Source organism: Anastrepha obliqua, unplaced genomic scaffold, assembly GCF_027943255.1.
Source record: "Anastrepha obliqua isolate idAnaObli1 unplaced genomic scaffold, idAnaObli1_1.0 ptg000009l, whole genome shotgun sequence".
NCBI lineage: Eukaryota > Metazoa > Arthropoda > Insecta > Diptera > Tephritidae > Anastrepha > Anastrepha obliqua.
In genome coordinates, this window is record NW_026562178.1 from 2974962 (window position 1) to 2987452 (window position 12491).

Sequence of the window (12491 nt, forward strand, 5' to 3'; positions counted from 1 at the left end):
CTTCTGGGGCACTGAAAACCCACGAAGAGCCATTACACCCGCTCAAAGTCACTGTATCGAGTGTTTTCGCTGGACGAGTCATCGGACCTTTTTTCTTCGAAAACGTCGCGGGCCAAACGGTTACTGTGAATGGTGAGCGCTACAGAGCAATGATCAACGAGTTCTTTTTGCCGCAACTTGATGAATTGGGATTGAAAAACATGTGGTTCCAACAGGACGGTGCAACGGCACACACTGCACGTGCCACAACCGATATGCTAAAGGGCGCTTAATCTCCCGTTTTGGCGATTTGCACTGGCCAGCAAGATCGTCTGATTTTGCCGCTCGAGACTTCTTTTTGTGGGGCTTTTTGAAGCCGCGGGTTTATGTCAACAAGCCTCAAACTCTTGCAGCTCTTAAAGACAATATCCGTCAAGACTGTGAGGACCTATCGCAGGAAGTTTTGGCCAAAGTGATGGAGAATGCCATAAAAAGGGCTCAAATGGCAATCAACTGTGGCGGCGGCCATTTACATGACATCATATTCCCGACTTGATGTAAAAAAAATTAAAATACCAAATAAAAATAATCCACAAGAAGAATCAAAGTTTTTCATTTTTTTTTTACTTACAGTCAAAAAACATCGCAAGGTTACTTTTGCGCCACCTTGTATATCCAAAATGTTTATTTACCGTACGATCAATAGTTTTCACCAAATGTCTGAAGTGACCGACAGAAAAAGAATTGGTCGTCCTCGAGTGATTCGAACCAGTGCAGGCATAAGGCCGTTCGAGAAAAAATTCACAGAAATCCTCAGACGCGGTGAACGGCCATAAAAATATTATTTTCACAAATGACAAAATTTTCTCTGTTCAAGAAGTTTTGAATAATCGGAACGAAAAATTCTATGCTAAAACTTCTAAAGCCGCAAAAAATGTTGTTTCAAGGGTTCAGCTTGGCCGCCATCCCGCCTCCGTAATGGTTTGGATGTCTTGTGAAGGCGTTAAAAGGGGTTAAGACCGGGAGCACAAATGTAGCAGAAGGATTTTTTTGAAGGTGTGGTGAAGCAGTTAAACAGTACTCTCTTCAATGGAGAGCGTTGGATCTTCCTAAGGCAAAAACCACCCAGCAATTACTAAAAAACAATATTTCTGGGTGCATACTCGCACGGCCAATCCGTCTGGGTATTATTATGACTAACTTCATTAAAAAAAAATGACAGCGGTTTGTTTATGAATACGGTGAATACAAATGAAGGGACCTACAGTTTCAACCTCATCATGTTGGTCTCCTTGCCGCGGGGATGAGGCTTAAGTGTTGGTTTAACTCCCATATTCATGGAGGCTAACCCACCACGAACTAAGAGGGAAGCTTCCTATGGGTATTGGCTAGCCAACCATCCGTTAAACGGTGGCGGTGGCCCTTCAATCACCATGCGGAGATTACCGTACCGACGATCCCAATGTTACTCCTTAGTCTGGTATCCTATCATTGTTGCGATTTTGGACTTTTGTGGCAATTGCGGTTGTATACGCAGAGAAGGAGAGCAAGCTGTCAAAGGTTACTCCCAAAATTTTGGGGTTATTTACCGTCGGAATTGGTGTATCATCGACTTTTACCTTAAGGGACAGCTTGACCTCCTTTGTCCAGGTGGTAAAGAGGGTCGCCGTGGACTTGGTGGGGGAAAGTTGGAGATTCCTCGCAGTGAAAGAGCGAGAAACGTCGGTGAGGTAATTGTTCACTTTGGAACACAGACCTTCGATGTCATTGCCCGACGCCATTATCGTGCAATCGTCAGCGTATGAGATCAGGGAAACTCCCGCTGGTGGTTGGGGGAGCTTCGAGATGTAGAAATTGAACAGCAAGGGAAAAAGGACACCACCCTGCGGTACGCCTTGCTTAATCTTTCTCTGCTTTGAAGTTTGATCTCGAAATATCACTGACGAATGCCGACCGCTCAGATAGTTCGCGGAGCACCTCTTTAGCCCTGGCGGGAGTGTCGACTGACAAATGTCATCTAGAAGCGTGGAATGGCTGACTGTGTCGAAAGACTTTTTCAGGTCCAACGCTACTAGGACAGTCCTCTCGCAGGGGCGGTTTTGGTTAAGCCCGCGATTTATCTGGGCGTTTATGGCGGTGAGTGCAGTGGTGGTGCTGTACACTCGTCGGAAACCGTGCTGATGTGAGGCTGGGGATGTGGTGTTTCGTGTAAAATGTAGGAGTAGGAGGGCTTCAAGTGTCTTCACTACTGGGGAAAGGAGAGTTATCGGACGATAAGTTTCCCCTTGGTTGGCGGGTTTCCCAGGTTTCAGTAGTGGGGCCACTCTCCCTGCTTTCCACTTGTCAGGGATGATGAGAGTGGCCAGGGACAGATTGAAAACCCTTGTGAGGAATCCTACTCCCAGGGGTCCCAGATGCTTCAGCATCAGCGCGTTTAAGACGTCAGGGCCAATGGCTTTCGATGATTTCGACTTGTTGATGGCCCCCTGAACCTCATCACCGGAGAAAGTAAGTGGCGCCCTGTCGTTCGTCAGTTTGTGTAGCCTTCTGGTGGCACGACGTTTGGTTCTGTCGCACGGAGGATGCAATATGAAAAGCCGGCTAAAATAGCTCGCGCATCTCTTCGGGTCCGACGAAGTGCAACCGTTGAAGGTGATAGCCACCTTGTCGTTGTGCTTCGTCGGGTTTGACAGGGACCTAACGGTGGACCAGAGCTTACTCACCTCCGAGGTGAGGTTGCAGGTCTTAAGGTGCTCAACCCATTTAGTCCGCTTATGCTGATTTACCAGTTGCCGGATCTCCAGATTGAGATCCCTTATGCGGGGATCCCCGAAATCGGCCTGGCGTAGGCGGTCACGCTCGTTTGCTAAACTGGCTGCTTCGGCTGGGAAATGAGGACGAATGTCCTTATAACTTCCAGCGGGAATGAAGCGAGCCGCAGCAGCTGTGAGCACCTTGCGGAATGCGCGTTCGCCTACGCGCACATCAGTAGGGATGGGAAGAGCGGCGAAGGTGTCCTCGGTGAATTCGGTGAAGCCGGCCCAATTAGGTTTTTTAAAGTTAAAATAGGACCTGTGATTCGCGGAAACGAAGTCGGCAGGTCTCTCAATCGAGACGATAATGGGCAAATGGTCTGATGCAAGTGATAGCATAGGTCGCCACGTTATGCTATTTATCAGACCTGCGCTAGCTATTGTTAGATCAGGCAAGCTGCTGCAATTGCCCACTACACTGGTGGGGGCGTCGTCGTTCACTGTGCTGAATGCCGAGTCGTCTATCTGCTCTGCCAGTTACTGTCCCCTACGATCGTTTGGCAGGCTTGAATGCCAAAGATCGTGATGCGCATTGAAGTCACCTACAACCAATCGGTTTTCACCTCTGATGAGCGCACCTATATCAGGGTGATATCCTGCCGGGCAGCAGGTGACAGGGGGTATATATATGTTAAATATTTCGAGCTCGGAATCGCCTGACCGGACAGCTATGCCTTGACATTCTAGGGTGCTGTCCCTGTGGTCGATTCCTTCATCGATAAGACGATATTGCACAGTGTGGTGGACTATAAACGCTAGGCCACCACCATTGTCTCGCTCGCGATCGTGTCTGTGCACGTTATAGCCATCCCTGGTGATCAGAGATGACCTAGCGTGCAGCTTTGTTTCTTGGACCGCAGCTATTTTAATACTGTGCCGGCTCATAAAGTCCACTATCTCGTCGACCTTACTCGTAAGTCCATTGCAGTTGAATTGGAGAAGCTTGAAGCTTCTCGGTGAGGTCAGTGTAATTCGGGGGGTGAGGGACGCGTGGGGTTGTCTACGTTGGACCTGCTGCGCAATCCACTGTGGTTGTTGCGGCCTGATGGTGGCGGTTGGTAGTGCCGTCCTATCAGGGGGCGTATTAGCCGTGGAGGCATCAGACGCCTGCTGGCGGGGCCACATACCGTGTGGACCACTCCCTATGTGACTTAAGACCCGAGCACGTCTTAAGGTGGCTCCACCCGTTGCACTTGTTACACCTAATCGAGGTGGAGTTCGGGTGAAGCCGTTTGTGGCAGACGCAGCAGTAGAATACTTCTGGCCCAGGGTTGGATTCGATTCCAGCTCCGAGGAGAAGTATTTGGAGCAGGATTGCGGCGAGAGTTTGCTCCTGCGACGTAAGGGGTGGGATGATATGGGTTTCACTAGACAGGGCTAGTATACTGGGGCGGTAGCCCTTGGTCGGGAAAAACCCGAGTCATTCCGGTACCTAGAACCGGCTGCTATGTGAATGCTGTATTCTAACGGCGCCCTCCTGAAACTGGGTCCCCTCAGGAAGTAGAATGACCCTGTCATAAGACAAGTTGGGGACAACACTCCATCCACGTCTGGTGCCAGCAGTAGACCCCCCTCGTAACACAACTCTTAGGAAGCAAAATCTGCCCTGTCAAAAGACAAGCGGATCTTGCTGTCCCTGTCCCTCAGGTGACACGGGAGCTCCGGGAGGAGAAATACCCACAGCAACGTCGGCAGCACCGGACCACATGGCTCAGCCAATGGCTCCTGGTGCCTGCCCTTCTGACACTATCACTGCCCCGGGTAGTACCCACTCCCGGAAGCAAATAAGTGCCTCAGAAAGGTACTATCGTACTAGGCGATCCGCCTTCAGGATCCTGGAGAGACTGAAGGACATCAGACGAGAGGACCTGACTGAGGAACAGTCAGACTCCAAGGCGTGGGCTGAAGCTTTCATTGCCGAACACCGGGAGAAGGCCAAAATAGACTCTGCGCAAGGCAAACGCAAACGATCGAGTGAAGGAGCATCGGCTGTAGCCAAAAGAACTAAGATGCTCGCCACTCAGACGATAAATGTCACGGCGAAGTCCTTCGCGGATATAGCGAAAGAAAGCTACATACGGGCGGTGATTGATCGCAGTTCCCATGATGGTGCGATCTATCAAGGAAACTGGGTCCTGATAAACAGGAGTCTTTGGAAGGAACAGGGACATCCTAAAAGAGAATCCAGGACTTCCACCCAACTGCTCAGATGCGGGATGGTTTCAATCCCGCGTCAAACTAATAAGGTGCGCTGATCAGCGATCCGTGGACCTTTACACCCTGGCGATTAATAGGGGAACCTTGGCCGGGGGCTCGCCTTGATGTCGTCCCTCGAGAAGACATCCCCAATCGGCCAAGATCGAGAACCTGGATACCAGACTTCCATACTGACACAGAGGAAGTACTGGAACTGATTAAACTAGGCAACCCTGCGTTACCTACCAGCGACTGGAAGGTAGCAAAGATTGGCGAAGTGGACGGCGAGAGAAGACTAGCAGTGATAATCCTAAACGAGGAATCATTAGACCCACTCGCCAAAAGCAAATGGAAGATAAATTATGGCTTCCAAGCACTAACTCTCCATGTCTTCAGACAGGATGTAGCTAGTAAGAACACCTCCACAGAAAATACGACCACATCTGCAAAGGCGAACGAGGTTGTCAAAGACAACGATGAGGTGGCATCCAACTCCGGCATGGTTGGTGAACTCTTTGAAAGGGTTATCTTAGAGGATATGGGGGAGTACTCTGATCTCTCCGCTATGGAGGATGAGGAGTCTCTCCCCCCTACATCCGATGAAGAGAACGCCGACCAAACCGTGGTTGGCTGCCCTTCAATAACGCATACATGAGATGGTGAGAGTTGTACAAATCAATCTTAACCACAGTAAGGGGGCCTCGGCCGCACTCATCCTCCGTCTCGCAGAAAGAGAAGAGGATATAGTGCTCATCCAGGAACCATGGGTCGTAAAAGATCAGGTTTGCGGTTTGAACAATAAAGAATACAAATTGATCTATGTCACTGACAAAGGTAAACCCAGGTCGTGTATACTAGCAAAGAAATGTATTAATGTATATTTACTAATACAATTTAGCGATGCGGATAACGTCATCATATCGGTGGAGTCCTGCGGAAGGACGATATGGCTTGCCTCCTCATATATGGCACCCGACGCGGAGCAACCACCTCCATCACCACTAATAAGAAGTGCAACTGAGCAAGCATCGAGATGCGGTACCCCATTCATACTGGGAGCAGATGTAAGTGCACATCATCATGTCTGGGGCAGTTCAGACACAAATGCGCGCGGTGAGTACATTTTTGAATTCATTATGTGCAACAATCTTTATATTAGCAATATAGGCAATACCCCTACCATTGTAACTACTACAAGAAGGGAAGTTCTAGACATCACTTGTGCCAATGAACAAGGGGCGCAAATCTTACAAGAATGGAGAGTGTCTTAAGACAACTCCTTCTCAGATCTAGGTACCTGTGATGCACAATATCTCATTACCAACTACGAAGTGCAAGCCGGTCATTAAACGCAGACGCACAAACTGGGGCGTGTTTGAAACCACTCTGGTCAGCAAACTCCCTGGCGCGACATACCAAATTGACTCCGAGCTACCGCTCGACTCAGCGGTTGACGAGATATCCTCAGCATTTCAACAAGATGCGAAAGCATCATGTCCTCAGAGAACAAGAAGAGGCATTCCCATGGCAGCCGGTTCTACGTTACCGGAATGACTCGGGTTTTTCCCGACCAAGAGCTGCCGCCCCAGTATACTAGCCCTGTCTAGTGTATCGTATATCACCCCACCTCTCTGCGCATACAACCGCAATTGCCACAAAAGTCCAGAATCGCAACAAGGTCCTCAAATCGCTGGCCGGCAGCACTTAGGGCAAAGACAAAGAACTGTTGCTTTCGACATTTAAGGCAATTGGCCGGCCGGTCCTAAACTATGCTGCGCCTGTCTGGTCGCCTGGAACTAGTGATTCGCAGTGGACAAAGCTACAGACATGTCAAAATATCGCCTTTCGGACAGCGACCGGGTGCCTCCTGATGTCACCCATCCAACATCTACACAACGAGGCACAAATGCTCCCAGTAGCGCAGCACAACAAACTGCTCAGCAAGCAGTTCCTGCTGGGATGTTACCGCAGGTTTCACCCCTACAGACACCTGCTTGAGCATGAGCCGCCTCCCAGGCACGTCAGGAGACACCCCCTAGACTACGCTGACGAAATCCAGGACAAAACTGACCGAAACCTACTGGACCGGACAGTATTTAGACAGTCAATAAACGACATTCACCGGGAGACCGTTACCACCTTCTTGAACTCCCGTCCTGTGAATGCCGTAATCGGAGTCCAACCACCACCTATTGCAGACGAAGAGCTCCAGCTTCCCCGTGAGACCCGTGTAACACTGGCACAATTACGTTCTGGATACTGTAGCAGGTTAAACTCCTACATATCCAGAATCGACCCCGATATACCAAACACATGTCCGGCATGTGAAGGTACCCCGCACGACACTAACCACCTCTTCACATGCCCCCTTAAACCGACTCACCTAACCCCCCTCTCCCTCTGGACCCAACCTGTCGAAACAGCATGTTTCCTGGGAATACCCTTAGATGAGCTAGACGAAGACGACCGATGATATACTTACACAGACAGGGCTACCTATGCTGTTAAAACAACAACAACAACAGAACAAGAAGAGGCAAACCGAAACCTCCATGGTGGTCCACTGATATAGCAGACCTTAGAAAGGAGTGTAGAACTATGTATAACGAAGCAAAGAGAACTAACTCGTGGGATAGATACAAAGAATGCCAACGTAGATTCAAGTATGCCATAAGGGCAGCAAAAACAGCGTCTTAGAGAGACTTCTGTCAAAAGATAGAAAGTGTTTCGGAGACTAGTAGGCTCCGGAAAGTCCTATCAACGAGCCCAAGCAACCCTAGCTACCTCATAAAAGAGAACGGCAACTGGACAACTAGCAGTGCAGAAACACTAGAATTACTAATGCAGACACACTTTCCAGGTTGTCTCTGCAACAAAGACAGTAGAACTCAAACTATAGTTCACAACGGGAATCCCCCAACAGATTTCATAAGGGAGGATAACATAAACTTTGCCATAGGCAGCTTAAGACCTTACAAATCGCCAGGTCCAGACGGAATCATCCCCGCTGATCTGCAACATACAAGAGATATGCCTTCAATAATATATATCCGGAGGCTATTACAACTTCGCTAACGGAAATGGGTGTAAACAGGGCACTAGTCTCGTTTATAGAACGAATGCTAACTGGGCGAACAATAATTGCAAATTTGGGTGACATATCCACCGAGAAATTCCCGATCAGGGGTACACCCCAAGGTGGGATAATCTCTCCACTTGTGTGGAACTTAACTGTCAATAATCTTCTTCAAGAACTTGAAAAAATGGGAGGGAAATAATCTCATATGCCGGTGATATTGTTATACCAATCTCGGGGAAGTACCTTCCAACTTTATGCGATCTTCAACAAAGATGCCTCAATAGACTATCACTTTGGTGTAAAAGTCGAGGACTTGCAGTAAATCCGGAAAAACGGATCTGATACTATTTAGCAGAAAACACAAAACACCTGCTCTTAGAAGCATATTCCTAGGAGGGAAACCACTTAGAGTAACAGAAAAGGCGAAATATCTAGGACTTGTACTGGATAGGAAGCTAAATTGGGGGCTCACAATCGCAGATAGAGTACGCGAATCTATGATGGCGTTGTACTCCTGCGGAAGGATAATTAGAAAGAGATGGGGATTGGAACCCAGAATGATACACTGGCTATACACAGCAGTGGTTAGGCCTATTCTCTACTATGGCATTGCAATATGGTGGAATGCCCTTGAGAAGGGGGTGAACATCAAAAAACTTGACAAGGTTCAGAGACTAGCATCTGTTCTCATAACTGGCGCGATGTCAACCACACCATCGAAAGCATTATATGCGACATTAAACTTCCTGCCGGTAGATCTGCAAGCAAAATACATCGCGCGCAGCACGGCAATAAGGCTGAACGCTCTAAGTAAGTGGTCAAATAAGAGCAAGGGTCACGGCAAAATCCTGGCTGGCACTTCGGAGATTCCCGGATTGGTGGACTATGCACTCCCGCCCACAATTTCCATTACATCGTTCACGACCCTCCTACCCTCAAGGGAAGAGTGGGAACGGGACGATGTAAGACAGGGCGAGTCTATCCATGTATACACAGATGACTCAAAGCTCGAGGGCAGGGTGGGCGGAGGTGTATACTCCGAGCATCTGGGGATCTCCTTCAGTTTTCGGCTCCCCGACTACTGTAGTGTGTTTCAGGCCGAACTGATGGCAATAACGAAAGCCGCGACACTGGAACAGTGCGATGCGATATCCGGAAATGACATCTACATTTTCAATGACAGCCAGGCGGCGATAAAATCCCTCACAAAGCAGCGACAACCGCCATGAAATGCCGCACATCTCTTAACGATATGGCTGAGTCATTTCGCCTAAGGATAATACGGGTTCCTGGCCATCGCGACATTGAGGGTAACTGTAGAGCCGATGAACTAGCGAGACTCGGCACCAAGTTGACCGATGAGTGCATAGACAATGACATAGGCATTCCCTTACAAACATGTAAGCTACTTATCCCTGAAGAAATTGTAAGCAAAGCAAACGAAAGGTGGCGCAATGAAGCCACCTGCAAAATCGCCCATCAACTGTGGTAAACGCACAGAAAAATAAACACAGTCTTAGCACACTGATTTCAGTCATAACGGGACATTGTCTAATAGGTAGGCACGCCCAAAAGATGGGTGTGCAAGCACACGACTTCTGTAGAAGTTGTCTTGATGAGGAAGAGGAGGAAACAATCTTGCACCTTCTGTGCCATTATCCTGCTCTATCCAGACTGAGATTTGCTATTCTAGGCAAACAATTTTCTAACGAATTGGAAGATCTCAGTTCCACAGAAAAAGGAGATCTTCTAAAATTTTTCAAAAGCGCACAATGGTTTTAGGAGAAATAGGGAAAGCTCCCCCACGCGGCATCACAATGGGCTATGAGCCTGAGTGTGTCCCACAAGACAACCGCTTCAACGCAAACTAACCTACAGTTTCAAGCCGACTCCGAACGGCAAATATTTTTATGAGGAGCTTTTTTATGGCAGAAATACACTCGGAGGTTTGCCATTGCCTGTCGAGGGGCGACCGCTATTAGAAAAATGTTTTTCTTAATTTTGGTGTTTCACCGAGATTCGAACCTACGTTCTCTCTGTTTAAACGATGCACAAATTATGCTGTTTCTTTTTTTCAAGTTCCTAAATTTTATTTAAAACACACAGCTTTTCAAAATTTAGGATTTTTCTAACCACGTTTGTTTCTTGTTTTGTATTCAACTAACCACATTTTTCACATTTTGTTTTCATTTCATTCGCCTCCCCAAGAGATGTGGCAGCGAGAGTTCCTCCTAGCACAAAAGCTTCTTTATTAAGGCGAATCCCGAAACTGCAACGTTTTCATTTAGTTAAAAATAAGCATACAAAAATATACGTACGCTAATTTCGGCACCTCCAAAGGAAATTTCCTCCTTTTTGGAAATTTCCTCCTTTCTTTTTATTAATGAGAATTTTAACCTTGCAAAAGTAAGCACTTTTGGCAAAATATAAACACTTATTTTTCTAGTTAAGAGCAGGAAAAGCTATCCATTTTGTTTATATTCCAATCGACAATCCATTTTGTTTATATTCCAAAAATTAAAAAACTTATCAGAATCTGCAGCATCAAATGAAATCAGAATCGATTTTAAATACTGACAATTTTCAATTCTGACTTGGACTTCACAACAACCCTGAATAAAACCTTCCGCGTTGAATATTGAAAAATGTTTGATTCAGTGATATAATTAATGTGTGATTGATGCTATAATTAATAAGGTGATTGAGAAAATAAGAATTGGTGAAATTGGCCCAATCATTTGTGATTACAAACAGACCCTGAGTTTTACGAAGTAGTGACGAAGTATTATATATAATTCATGGAGCGTGTGGCAGTCACAACCAGGAATAACCGTGTATGGAGGAAATGAATGTTCCAAACGTTATGCGACTTGTGTGACACAATCACAGATATTGTATCAGCTGACAAAACATATAACGTGACTTAAGTCTGAAGTTAGCTGTAAAAAAATACAATTAAATCATCTGTCGGAAAAAAACGAAATTACTTTCCAAACAACCAAATATCTAGTTTGGGTCTGCGGTGCCTTGTATTTTCATAAGCCACTTCAGATTGTTAGACTTGATTGACAGTCACAGGGACACTATTAAAATATCAATAACTTATTCATTAAAACATTTGAGATTACGAGCGCATATGTTAGCTTGCCTAAATAGTTTTTGCATTTAGCAATCTCAGCAAAGTCTACAGAGAGGCTTGATATCGAAGCCCGAAGCGCCTTTCATCGGCTAAGTTGGCAGAAACAAAAGCAAGTTCAATAAGTTAATATTATTAGACATTTCACCCGTCGAGCAGCAGTCCCTCTATATGGTGGGGAAAGTAGCCAGTACATGGTGACCGTGTGGTGCTTTTAAAGCCCATAATAGGGTTACTATGCCAGACAGATACCCAACCCCGTTCTTACAGTACTTTACCAGCAAATGCAAAACTATATTTTTATAGTCTTCCATCAGGCCCCGTGCTCGGACCGTCATATCCGTGAACGAACAAAATACGTGATACGTCAATGGTATTATGTAATAGGATGATGCTACACAAATGCAAACGAATTGTAATTTCTTTTTTAAGTTTTTTAGGGGTTTGGAATTCCACTGCGTTTTGGATTGTTTTTTTTTTTTAATTCACAATAAATGTGCAACGGTTCCAGAGGAAAACTATACAAAACTTTCAGTTTGTATGCGAGGTGCTAGGGCCCCTTCTCCAAAACTTAGCATATTTTACCATGAAACAGCTATTGGAAATAATGTGCAACTGTACGTTCCCATAAGCCCTCGCCACGACATAAAACTCGTGCTTGGCGACTTCAACGCTAGGGTGGGCAAGGAGGGAATTTTCGGTCCCACAGTCGGAAAATTCAGCCTGCACAACGAAACATCCGGTAACGGACAGAGGCTGATCGACTTCGCCGGGGCCCGAAACATGGTAGTCCGCAGTACCAGATTCTTCTTCTTCTTCTTAATTGGTGCGATAACCGCTTACGCGATTTTGGCCGAGTTTAACAAAGCGCACCAGTCGTTTTTTTCTCGTGCTAACCAACGCCAATTGGACACACCAAGTCCTTCCCCACCTAATCGTTCCAACGCAGAGGAGGCCTTCCTCTGCTACCCCCAGCTGGTACCGCATCGAATACTTTCAGGGCCGGAGCGTTTGTATCCGTTCGGACGACATGACCCAGCCAACGTAGCTGCTGAATCTTTGTTCGCTGCGCTAAGACTATGTCGTCGTAAAGCTCATACAGCTCATCATTCCATCGCCTGCGATATTCGCCGTTGCCAACGTGCAAAGGTCCAAAAATCTTGGGCAGAATCTTTCTCTCAAACACTCCAAGCGTCGCTTAATCGGATGTTGTCATAATCCACTCTCCTGCGCCATATATTAGGACGGGCATGATGAGAGCGTTAAAGAGTGTTAGTTTTGTTCGTCG

At 46.8% G+C, this 12491-nt stretch overlaps 1 protein-coding gene across 3 annotated transcripts in view; it reads right to left on the minus strand.

Moving 5' to 3' along the window:
- Positions 1-12491, minus strand: part of LOC129251234 (protein lap1) — a 122303-nt gene that overhangs the window by 74054 nt on the left and 35758 nt on the right. The gene's annotated exons all lie outside the window — the stretch shown is intronic.